This window comes from Mesoplodon mirus, assembly GCF_964341445.2.
Source record: "Mesoplodon mirus genome assembly, chromosome: 3".
In the NCBI taxonomy this organism is placed as follows: Eukaryota; Metazoa; Chordata; class Mammalia; order Artiodactyla; family Ziphiidae; genus Mesoplodon; species Mesoplodon mirus.
Window position 1 is genome coordinate 191,403,130 of NC_138978.1, and position 12,958 is coordinate 191,416,087.

Here is a 12,958-nt window from a genome sequence, read left to right on the forward strand (position 1 = left end):
TCAATAAAAGTAAAAGCTGGTTCTGTGAGAAGATAAACAAAATTGATAAACCATTAGCCAGACTCATCAAAAAAAAAGGGAAGAAGACTCAAATCAACAGAAATGAAAAAGGAGAAGTAACAAATGACTCTGCAGAAATACAAAGGATCATGAGAGATTACTACAAGCAAGTATATGCCAATAAAATGGAGAAGATGGAAGAAATGGATAAATTCTTAGAAAATCACAACCTTGTGAGACTGAACCAGGAAGAAATAGAAAATGTAAACAGACCAATCACAAGCAGTGAAATTGAGACTGTGATTAAAAATCTTCCAACAAACAAAAGCCCAGGACCAGATGGCTTCACAGGAGAATTCTATCAAACATTTAGAGAAGAGCTAACACCTATCCTTCTCAAACTCTTCCAGAATATAGCAGAGGGAGGAACACTCCCAAACTCATTCTACGAGGCCACCATCACCCTGATACCAAACCCAGACAAAGATGTCACAAAGAAAGAAACCTACAGGCCAATATCACTGATGAACATAGAGGCTAAAATCCTCAACAAAATACTGGCAAACAGAATCCAACAGCACATTAAAAGGATCATACACCATGATCAAGTGGGGTTTATTCCAGGAATGCAAGGATTCTTCTATATACCCACATCAATCAATGTGATATACAGATTGAAGGAGAAAAACCATATGATCATCTAAATAGTTGCAGAAAAAGCTTTCGACAAAATTCAACACCCATTTATGATAAAAACCCTCCAGAAAGTATGCATAGAGGGAACTTACCTCAACATAATAAAGGCCATATACTACAAACCAACAGCCAACATCATCCTCAATGGTGAAAAACTGAAACCATTTCCACTAAGATCAAGAACAAGACAAGGTTGCCCACTCTCACCACTATTATGCAACATAGTTTTGGAAGTTTTAGCCCCATCATTCAGAGACGAAAAAGAAATAAAAGGAATCCAAATCAGAAAAGAAGAAGTAAAGCTGTCACTGTTTGTAGATGACATGATACTATACATAGAGAATCCTAAAGATGCTACCAGAAAACTACTAGAGCTAATCAGTGAATTTGGTAAAGTAGCAGGATACAAAATTAGTGCACAGAAATCTCTTGCATTCCTATACACTAATGATGAAAAATCTGTAAGAGAAATTAGGAAACACTCCCATTTACCATTGCAACAAAAAGAATAAAATACCCAGGAATAAACCTACCAAACGAGAGAAAAGACCTGTATGCAGAAAACTATAAGACACTAATGAGAGAAATTAAAGATGATTCAAACAGATGGAGAGAGATACCATGTTCTTGGATTGGAAGAATCAACATTATGAAAATGACTATACTATCCAAAGCAATCTTCAGATTCAATGCAATCCCTATCAAACTACCAATGGCATTTTTCACAGAACTAGAACAAAAAGTTTCACAATTTGTATGGAAACACAAAAGACCCCGAATAGCCAAAGCAATCTTGAGAAAGAAAAACAGAGCTGGAGGAATCAGGCTCCCTGACTTCAGACTATGCTACAAAGCTACAGCAATCAAGATAGTATGGTATGGGCACAAAAAAGAAATATAGATCAACAGAACAGGATAGAAAGCCCAGAGATAAACCCATGCATATATGGTCACCTTATGTTTGATAAAGGAGGCAAGAATATACAATGGAGAGAAGACAGTCTCTTCAGTCAGTGGTTCTGGGAAAACTGGATAGCTACATGTAAAAGAATGAAATTAGAACACTCCCTAATACCATACACAAAAATGAACTTAAAATGGATTAAAGACCTAAACTTAAGGCCAGATACTATAAAACTCTTAGAGGAAAACATAGGCAGAACACTCTATGACATAAATCACAGCAAGATCCTTTTTGACCCACTTTCTAGAGAAATAGAAATAAAACCAAAAATAAACAAATGGGACCTAATGAAACTTAAAAGATTTTGCACAGCAAAGGAAACCATAAACAGATGAAAAGACAACCCTCAGAATGTGAGAAAATATTTGCAATCGAAGCAACTGACAAAGGATTAAACTCCAAAATATACAAGCACCTCATGCAGCTCAATATGAGAAAAACAAACTACCCAATCGAAAAATGGGCAGAAGACCTAAACAGACGTTTCTCCAAAGAAGATACACAGATCGCCAACAAACACATGAAAGGATGCTCAACATCACTAATCATTAGAGAAATGCATATCAAAACTACGATGAGGTATCACCTCACACCAGTCAATGGCCATCATCAAAAAGTCTACAAACAAATGCTGGAGAGGGTGTGGAGAAAAGGGGACCCTCTTGCACTGTTGGTGGGAATGTAAACTGATACAGCCACTATGGAGAACAGTATGGAGGTTCCTTAAAAAACTAAAAATAGAACTACTATACGACCCAGCAATCCCACTACTGGGCATATACCCTGAGAAAAGAATAATTCAAAAAGAGTCATGTACCACAGTGTTCACTGCAGCTCTATTTACAATAGCCAAGACATGGAACAACCCAAGTTTCCATCGACAGATAAATGGATAAAGAAGAAGTGGCACATATACACAGTGGAATATTACTCAGCCATAAAAAGATATGAAATTGAGTTATTTGTAGTGAGGTGGATGGACCTAGAGACTGTCATACAGAGTGAAGTAAGTCAGAAAGAGAAAGACAAATATCGTATGCTAACACATATATATGGAATTTAAGAAAAAAAAATGTCATGAAGAACCTAGGGGTAAGACAGGAATAAAGACACAGACCTACTAGAGAATGGACTTGAGGATATGGGGAGGGGGTAGGGTAAGCTGGGATGAAGTGAGAGAGTGGCATGGACATATACACTACCAAATGTAAAATAGATAGCTAGTGGGAAGCAGCCGCACAGCTCAGGGAGATCAGCTCGCTGCTTTGTGACCACCTAGAGGGGTGGGATCGGGAGGTGGGAGGGGGATGCAAGAGGGACGTGTTAGGGGGATATATGTATGCATATAGCGGATTCCTTTCTTATACAGCAGCAACTAACACAACACTGTAAAGCAATTATACTCTAATAAAGGTGTTACAAAAAAAAATCAGGTGAGTAGAAGTACTTGAAGGGGCAAGATTCTGAGAAATGTGCAAAGGGCAAGTATCAGGCTGGGTTTAGTTCCAGAAAGGGAAATCTGAAGTAGAGGGAAAAAAATAGGATGACTACATATATAGAAAAGTTTTTACATGGATAGATGAAAAATTGAGACAGCTCAGGCCAGATGGACTATTTACTTAAAATTTATTATGAAGTGATGTGCTAAAGGTAAGAGGATATATGTGAGGCCTTGAAAGCAGTGGAGACATTTTGGACAAATGCAGTGGACAGGTAGGGAGGGAACATTCAACTTGGGTCAGGAGGCCAGCTGTAAATGGACAGCCTGGATTTGCCATGTACAGTTTTGTTGTAATCCTTTACGTATTAATAGGATTAAAGTCAACCTTTTCGTGTACATCAGCTTTCAAGTCCAGGAAACTGAAAGAACACTTCTGTACTCATCATGAACGATATTGAGCTGCTATTGATCCAGGCGGTGTTCCGGAATAAAATAATTCCTTGACAAAGCTATGTGAAAGCACAGATACCGTTGAGTCAAGTACAGAAACTCTCTGTGTCGTCCCAAATTCATTTTCAAGGACATAACTGTATCAGTCCTGATGGCAGATATTTTATTAGGACACTAAGTTCCTCAAATTCTTTTCAGCTTTAAAAAAGCAAACTTGCTAGACTGAGTTTTCCAGTCTTCTGGCTTCCTCCATTTTATTAGCTTGAATTAGAGGTGGCTTTACCTTATGAATTTGAAAGAATTGATTGGAAAGTGTTTCTCCTTCTTCAAGGGATTCCCGTTAGGAGCATCACTTGAGGGCATTTTCACTATATCTGAATTCTGTGGGAAAAATTAAGCTGATCTAAATATATTGGTAGGCAGTTAATCAGCTGGTGGTATGCTTTTTCATTTCTTCTCCGTTTAAAATGCGCCGAATTGCCTTGGAAGAAGTACTGCGTTTTAGAAGGGCTAAGACTTCCTAGTCCGAAGTACATTCTGTGTGGTAAATGGAAAGGGGCAGAGAAGGAAGCATGAAGATTAAAGAGAAGATGGAATGACTTTTTTCATCCTGTTAAATGACTGGTTATATTGGGCTTGTAGGTTCAGCGTGAAAGTTCTTCAAATCAGAGGAGCCATTTAATATATAATAGTGAACCGTACAGGCAATTCATTTATAAAAATGAAAACCTGTCATATCTGCTTTTTCCCAGAACACGTTTCTCACTTCTGAGACATGGCTGTTTTTTGCTCAGATCAGGGAAATGTGAAGTAGTGGAGCCTCACATCCAATAAATTAAAGATGTTAGAATGTGTCTGTTTAGTTTGTTCTAATGTGTACATTTTGTTACACCCAGGAAAGTAAAAATGCATTTATTTGTATCTATGATAGTCCTTGATCTCTGATATTATCCAAGAGATTATACACTGAGCAAAACTCTGATGACTTTAAATCAGAAGTAATTCTAGTCCCTAGCAACCATTTTGGTCTAAAAGAAAAATTTGTACACACGTGCTCCATTATTTTATTAATGAGTCAGACTCATTAATAGCGATGTTGCAGTAAGAATTCCTGTTTTAATTTGGGTCGGGTGATGCCCAGAGTAAGTTGACCTTCTCAAGGTAACGACTGAATTTGAGTGACTAAACTAAGCAGAGCCTTTGAGGGTGGCGGCAGGACCATCATCACATCCTCTGATATTTCTTGCGAGCTCTGCATTGCATAGGACGTAGCCTGTCTCAGGATAATAGTGAAAGAGAAAGGAACAGGAGGCGGTAGGTGCTGCCCCACGGAAAGATGTTAATATTCCGTGGGTTGTGAGAGGGCCCAGGTTCAGGCTCTGCTTCAGCAAGAAGTATTCAGCAAGTATTCAGTTTCTCTGAGGGTCAGTTTTTTTTTTCTCTGTAAAATAGGGTAATAGACAAGAACAACTTCCTGTCAAGACTTTTGTTACTTCATTTCCTTCTCCCTCTCGCCAGCCCTCTCCTCCTCTCATACGGACACATGCAAATACACACAAACCTTTACAGGAAGTTATTAGGAACATTAGTTTGTGTAATTGTACAACAGCTGTGCTTAGATGGGGACGTCTTTGGTTGAGGGTCATGTTAAGGCATTGAGTGAATTTACTCCTCCTTTAACATCAAGACCACCAGAAAGCTTTCCTCCCCATTAGAAAAGCCCCTTTGGTGGTGACTATGGCTTATGCAATAGCATTGAAGATGCGCGCTAAACGTTTTTCCAACTTAGTTTTTAAGTTTACTTAGTTGGAGTAGGAAAATGAGTTTTTTGGTTTATTTATCTATTTACAGTGATCTATACCAACCCTATTCATTTATGCTTGAAAAACATTCACATTTTTCCCGTAAAGAAAGGGTATCAAATATTTTTATAAATTAATTCAGTCATTCATTCTGTATAAATCTGTAGGACACACAGTTCTCCAGCAGGTACTGTGTTGGACAGATATTTAAGGTTAAAATGGAAGGTCAGATGGTAATAGCCAAAATATACCTGGAAAAGGGCTGTTAAAACTCAAGAGTGTAGTGAGTGATTCTGTCTGAGGGGTTGGAGCAGGACTCATGGGTGAGTTGAGGTTTAGCTGGGGATTAGAGAATAAGTAAATAGTCAGAAGTGTAGGAATAGTTTCTGAAACAGTATGGCTTTTAAAAAGAGTATGATATATCAGAAATGCCAAATAATTCTTTGTGATACATACATAGGATGAAATGATTGAAATGGCCGGGGGTGGTAGGGATGTGGTTGTAAATTCTACTTCATGAAAATTAATTGATTAACTAGCAATTGATAAGCTAGCATATATTTTAGGTTTAGGATCTTGACTCCCCTGAAACCAGTAGAATTCATTGTTTTTGGTCTTTGATCTTGGACCTTACAGAAATAAGAATCTGTTGACTGGTGAGTACTAGGGATAATTAGTTTTATTTTGCTTGTTCTTAGTTTGCAATTTCAGGGGTAGGATTTACCTAATAGAAGATATTGGTGTGAAGACTTATTAATTAGTAGGGTATATTCAATGCTCTGACTCAGTTGGATAAATCAGGCCACTAGAATGGGAATCTAGGCTCTGCCACTTATTTTGTGACCAATAGGCTAGCTACTCAGCATCTCTGAGAGGTGGATTGAATCAAGCAATCATGCTTAGTTTGTTATTTTGACTTGCGATGTTCTTCACTGAATCCATCCAGTGGAGAGTGATGGCTCTTGTGGGCTTCTGAGTTGATGATGAGCATCTTTGCTCAACTGCATGTTTAGTGATGTTACATTGGGAACTGGAAACTGGGCACAGTGGGAATACTTACACCAAGAAAACATGAAATGCTACAGATCAGAGTTTTTTTTCCCTTCCTACACAGTAAGCTGGTTTATGTTCCCATGATTAGGTCTGTCTTGCATTATCTGATCCACTAATCAGTGTTTAACTCTTACAAATGATAAAAGAAACAAGACAAAAAAAGATTGACTCAAAAGTATCTTACTCTGTTCATGGTGTTGCTGTAGCTTACAAGTACCAATGTGGATATAACTTGAATTTTTCTTGATGTGCCATTGATTTTTCAAAAAATAGTTTCATTAAGGCAGAAGTTTACTTTCCTAAAATGCAAGGATTTATGTGGGCATATGCTGTTTTGACCAGGGATTGTTTGTTTGCATGCAAGAGAAATTCACTCCATCTAGATTAAATGAAAAAAAAAATCTGTTATAAAAAAAGGAAAGTTTAAGAAAATCAAGTATATCTGTGTCCCAAAATGCACAGGGATATGAGCTAATGGGGAAATGGGTATAAATTATACTTGTGGGTATGATGTGGGTGTAATTCAGACCCCACATCCTTAGATCTGGAGACTAGGAAGCTATTTCCCTCTTGCTCTTTGCTTGAAAGGGTGTGTTTTCCAGTCTCTGCTTTTCTGTGGATATCTGTACCATTCTTCCACATCTCTCTGTTGGTTGGCTTTCTCTGCTTATTCATCAAAGCCACCTGACCCAAAATAGATCATTCCAGTCTTCAGCTATTCTTGTATCCACCGTAAGCATCCCCTGTCTCTTCGTATGTCTTAAATGTGTTTAAATTCACATGAGAGAACTAATTGACTCGGTTCAGCTTGTGCCTATGACTTCCTCGAGTCTGAGGCCTACACCTGGTCTAATCTGTTGTGACCACAAGAACAGGGACCCTGTAATACAGATTTGAAGATCCAAGCTCACACTTTAGTGGGGCCTGTAGTGGGGGGGTGGAGCAGTTTCTAGAGTAGGGGCCATGGTTTAGGCAGACACCCCCTGAATGTGTTTACCATAAATTTTAGCTAAATGATGATATGCTTTCTTATTGGAAAAATTGAAATCCTAATTTCTTTTCAGAGCACGTTAACGGATCAGTGTGTTACATTTCTTTCTTTCTATATTTAGTAAGCTATCCAACTATGAAAAGTAGCTTATGGTAACACTTGGCATTCCTTCCAGCAGATCAAATAATTAAATGATTTACTAGATTGTCATCACACATAGGAAATGTTTTCCAAAAATGCCTTTTATAGCCTAGTATTACAAAGTGACCTAATTAACTGAAAAACTATATAATGAGCTCCTTGAAAATCCATAAAGAAAAACATAATAAGCCTAGTAACCTAGGAAATAATAAAGTGTACATTAATAATACAGAGCAGTGGGAAACATATCTAATAAACATTATTAGTTCAGAAATAGAAATTTCACGTTCCCGGTACTAACACCTAATTTTTCAAATATTACTTCTTTCTTGCTGATCGAGATCTAGTTGGGATTTATTTCTGAGTTGAAGTAAATGTGAAAAACTGCCAACGTTGTCTAAATTTTCTCGCTTGGGTTTTCATCACTGATGCTGTAAAAATATCCTTTTCTGCTCGTAACGGAGCTGTGGAGGGAACACACCCCAATGCAGTTCCTCCCAGAAGACCACGCTTGAGAAGTTTGGCCACAGGAGATGTTGGAATGGAGAGGCAAATATATCAATACAGAGGTTTCTTTCATTGTCTGTCTGTGTTAGTCTCATCGGTGCTTTGCTTCAGACTAAATGCCTTTTCAGTCCTTGGGTTTTTAAAATAAAGAAACAAACCCTGCACTGTTGGAAGTGGTGTCGTTTCTGGAGAAGGGAGCTCTCAGAGGTGGCCGTCTGCCCGGGCACTGGGCCAGGCCCAGCAGTGGGGAGCTCCAGGGGCCCCACTAGTGCCAGGAGCGTGAACGTGGACCCGAGGCACAGCAGTGCGAGCACAGGGCTTCTCTTCCAGTCTCTGCAGGGAACGCAGAGTGATGGTGCTGGCATTTGACTTGCATCCTTTCCCTCCGAGAGGGAAGATTTCTGAGCGTGGCTTTTTGGGAGAGAGGGGAGGGCAAAGTAGGGTAAGATATGCCAGAAAGAGCAGTGAAGCGGGTCTAATATTTCTCTGAGGGAACGAGCTGTGTGCTTTTCCGGAGGTGGATTTTCACTTGGGTGACATAGATGGCTGCCTGGAGCCCTGGGCTCTCTCCTCCTGCCACTGTCCAGGGCTGCTGAGCTTCAGGTGCTGATGCAGAGCCTCTTCATTTGGCTCCGGGGGGCTCACAAGGGGATGGAGTGTTCCACACCCAGCAACTGCTGAGGCCAGTGGGTATGAATTTGAGCCCAAGAGACATGCGTTTCATATTTGTTTCTTATTACCAACTTCTAAGGAGTTATCGATCCTGTGTATAAAAATCTTTGCTCGGGGCCCAGAATTGCTTCCTCTGTGAGGAAACAGGGAAAGTGGAACTGGAGAGGTGAGGGTGGGGTGGGAAGAGGAAGATGCTCATAATCACATTTTAATTTCTCCTTTTGGCTTTTTCCAAAAAAAGGCAACAAATTAGATGTGGTTTTCAATGTTTTTCTTCACTCAGAAGTGTTGGAAAAAAATAAAAATTTGTCAGAGACTGGCATGTAATTACTGTTCTTGGTTTCAAGTTACATGCGTGCTTGTAAGACACGAGGATAAAGAAGGGGCACATAGTAAAGGAACTTATCTGTCAAAGGTCGAATTAGCCCAATAATGTAAGTGGAGTTTGCTGGAGTTTGTGGAAGTGGAGGGCGCAACCACAGCACTTGGTGGCTGGTCTGTAACCTCGTGCTGTCAGGGAAAGCCTCCCGAGGAAGTGGGGCCTCACCCGAGTGTAGAGGGGCGCCTTCTTAGGTGAAGAGGAGAGAGTCCCTGTTGGAGGGAACAGGGTGAAGTTTGGGAGCCGGGGGACGGCGCTCTCAGAATCGTGGTCGTTCCGCCCACTCAGGAAATAGCGGGAGAGGTGATAGAAGCTGGCTGCGGTCCCACTGAGAGGTTTGGATTTTATCCCCAGATCACTTCTGAAGGGCTTCAGTCGGGGGTGTGACGTGCCTGAATTTTAATGTTGAATATCGTTCTGGCTGCTGTATAGCGACTGGCCTGGAGTGAGTCTGAGAGGCCGAGAAAGCACAGCACGGGGCAGGTCTGTCCCTGGTGTCTGTCCCTGGTGTCTGTGATAGAAATGAGGAAGCAACCAGAGATTTATAGGCGGAATTCACAGTATTTGCTGCAACAGAAGGTGAGGAAGAGGGAGACTTCTACCAGATTGGCTGGCCGGCCCCAAACCTGCAGAGAGCAAACAAGGGGGTTTGCAGCCTTGTTCTTTGTGTTGCCTCTTCCCGGGAACTTTAGACCATCCGACACGTGTCTGTATCTTTACCGGAAGTTATAATGAATGATGTAACAACAGCCTGATGCTCTACCAGGGATTGAACCCATGCCCTTGGCAGTGAAAGCGCAGAGTCCTAACCGCTGGACTACCAGGGAATTCCTGAGGGAAATCTTAAGTCACTTGCTCAAGGTCATTTCAGGGTCATTTAACACGTCGGTGCTAGAGTTGGAGAAGTCAGGGCTACTTGACGGTAAAGTTTTTGCTCTTTTCACCACAAGAAGCCCATTCACCTTTTAAAGGACCCACACTTGATAGAATTTCTGACAAGCATTTCTATGCATCATGTCATTTGGCTCTCACCTTCACTCCATGAGGTGGGTATCGCCATGCTTCCCAATTTACAGATGAGGCAAGACCAGCTCAAGGAATGTAAAATTCTTGCTCCAGTTTCTATAGCGTAAGGAAACCCTGGAGGTGGTGTACCTAGACTCCAGAATTCAGTCTCTTATCAAGGACATGAACTACCACCAGTAAGAGATGTAATGATGGCGAGTCACATCTTATAGCCGGTTAGAGCTGTGATGCTTGTCCGCTCGTTTCTATACCTATATGATCCAGCCTAGTGCACCTTAAACATGGGGAAGACAGTATGAGTGTGATTTTGTCTATAGGTGACATGGAGGGCTGTGTGTGTGTGTGTGCACGTGCTTGTGTAAGAGTGCACATTCTAGAGACATCTGAGTGAAATGGGAAAGTTTCACTTGCAGGGGGCAATCTTTTCTTCATTTTGTGCTTGATCTTGATAACCCCTGCATACTGATGACATTTAATGTGAATGTTTAGAAGGAATCTACTGATAAAACCAAAACGGAGGTACTTGAAGAAAAGGAAACTCGAGCGTATGTAACTTAAAAGGTAATAGAACATTTCATGGGATGAACATGAAATTATACTATGAGCACAGCTTGTTTGAGTCAGTGAGCCCGTCACTACCTGACAGGGGGTGGCTGGTGTCACAGCTGCAGGAGGGGGTCGGAGGTGTTTCTCCAAGCCCCACGCCCCTCAGGAACTCTGGTGAGGCTCGGACTCTGCTTATTCCCCACCAGCTCCTTCCTCAAAATCTGGTTTCCAGAAGGGGGAGCGGTCAGAGGAAATGAGGTGGGAAGGTTTGTATTTGTGTCCAGTCTCCCTCTCACATTTACTCACCCACTTTTCTCTCACCTTCTCACCACCTCTTTGATTTTTATGGAATGATCTCTTTAGCCTTTGGTTCTGGCCAAGAGACTTGCAACAGTTCCAGTAAATAACTTTCTAAGGTGCATCACCCTTCCTGATCAACGACAAGAGTGGTTTACCAGCTGGCACCTTGCTGCCTCATCTTTCAGAATACCTGGTTTATGGCGAGAAGGTTCAGGATCAGAGATTTTCCACGGATGATGTCCTGACCCTGCTTCGTTTCAACTTCATAGCTGGTGAATATAATCATGTCATATGTAGCTTATTGTCAGCGAAGTGAGATATGGGTGGAGGTCACTGAAATCACAAGACAGACTGTACAGTGGAACAGTACAGTCTGTGAGAAGTCACGGCAGAGACGTACGTGAAAGGATTAAAACCCGTGGCCCCGAACCAGCGGAGTCGGGGTGGTCAGAGGTTTACGGGGAGTGATTTTGAAAGATGAGATTTTTTCTTTGCTGCCTGCATTTTGTTCGCATCAATATCACGGGACAGTATATACCACCCTTATGTAGGATAGACATGCATGGAAAGATAACTTATTACTCTTTGACAAATAAGCTCTTGTGATGGTATAATGGGATGATTGGAACTTGGTGAAGTTTTGAAGTTTGAGCTACTGGGATCCCAACTGCAGGGTTTCTTGCCTACATAACCTAAAAGAGACAGTTTGCAAAAAGATACTGTGTTGCAGTTCCCTGAGAATTAGGGCACAGGAAGAAATGGATGGGTTAGGCCTTAAGCAGACGGTTGTTACATGACTTTGTTTCTAGAATTCTAAAAAGCAGTTTACATAGTAGAACAGGCTAATGTGTCATTTCAGCACAGGCTTAGACCACAACATGATTTGAAAAAAACACCATGGCTTGGGCCTAAACTATGAATTTTTCCTATAAACACACTCTCAAATCTCACACACACACACACACACACACACACACACACACACTTCTGACTCATTAATGCTTGCAGTGCATCTGTACACACTATTCTTCCTTCATTTGGCTGCAGAATTTAAAAATGTGCACTAAAGTAGAAGATTAAAAACTTACCTCGCTATTACATTCAGATGATTGTCTTTATTTTCAAATCTTATCACAGGATCTACTTCTTATAGGTTTTTCTCTTATTCACATACCTGGATCCTTTCCATAAGTATCTTTTATTTTTCTGTCTGTATTTCCTTCAATATCTCATCTATAGGTCTCTGTCTGTCATCATAATCTTCCCTTACGTCTCTCTCTCTCCTGTCATATATCCATAATGCGCTATATATGGTGCACACACACACACACACACACAAATGGCCGCCACACGGCTGCTAGAGGTTCTGGTAATAGAATATGCTGTGTTTACATAGGACGATAAATGACTAAATTCTGGCCTTAACTGTAACAGACAAAAATCAGCCCTGACTCCTCTGCCTTGTCTGGTCAGTTTTCCCCTCCCTTCCCTGGTCATCATTTTATTTTTTCTTATTCCCGTGTTAGGCAGATTGTCAACTCCATAATAAGCCCATTGGAGGAATGAGGTAGGAACTAGAACTAGGAATGTCTTCAGTGTCTCTTTCATCTTAGCACAAATGAAAGGAATGTAGGATGAACGTTTGAAAGAAAGAACATTTAAATGTCAATATATTTTCCATCTCGTCTCCTTTTAATTATCCCTCTTCTTTCTCCTTCTCCATCTGTCTTTAACACATCAACAGGCATGATCATTTAAAGTGTTATTTCACTCTAGGAGGTACTTTTCAGGAATATGGAAAATTGCTGAAGGAAGAGAAAAGCATTAGCAAACTTACAGTTTGATTAATGTTGCAAGCAATGTGAGTTACTCACCTTTTGAAAGCGGAAGTGAGAATGTTTAGTGTGAACGAAACTTAGACACTCATGATCCACTTAATTCCTTCTCTTTTAGGGAGAGAATAGCAGAGAAGAAAAAGGGAAAATTATGT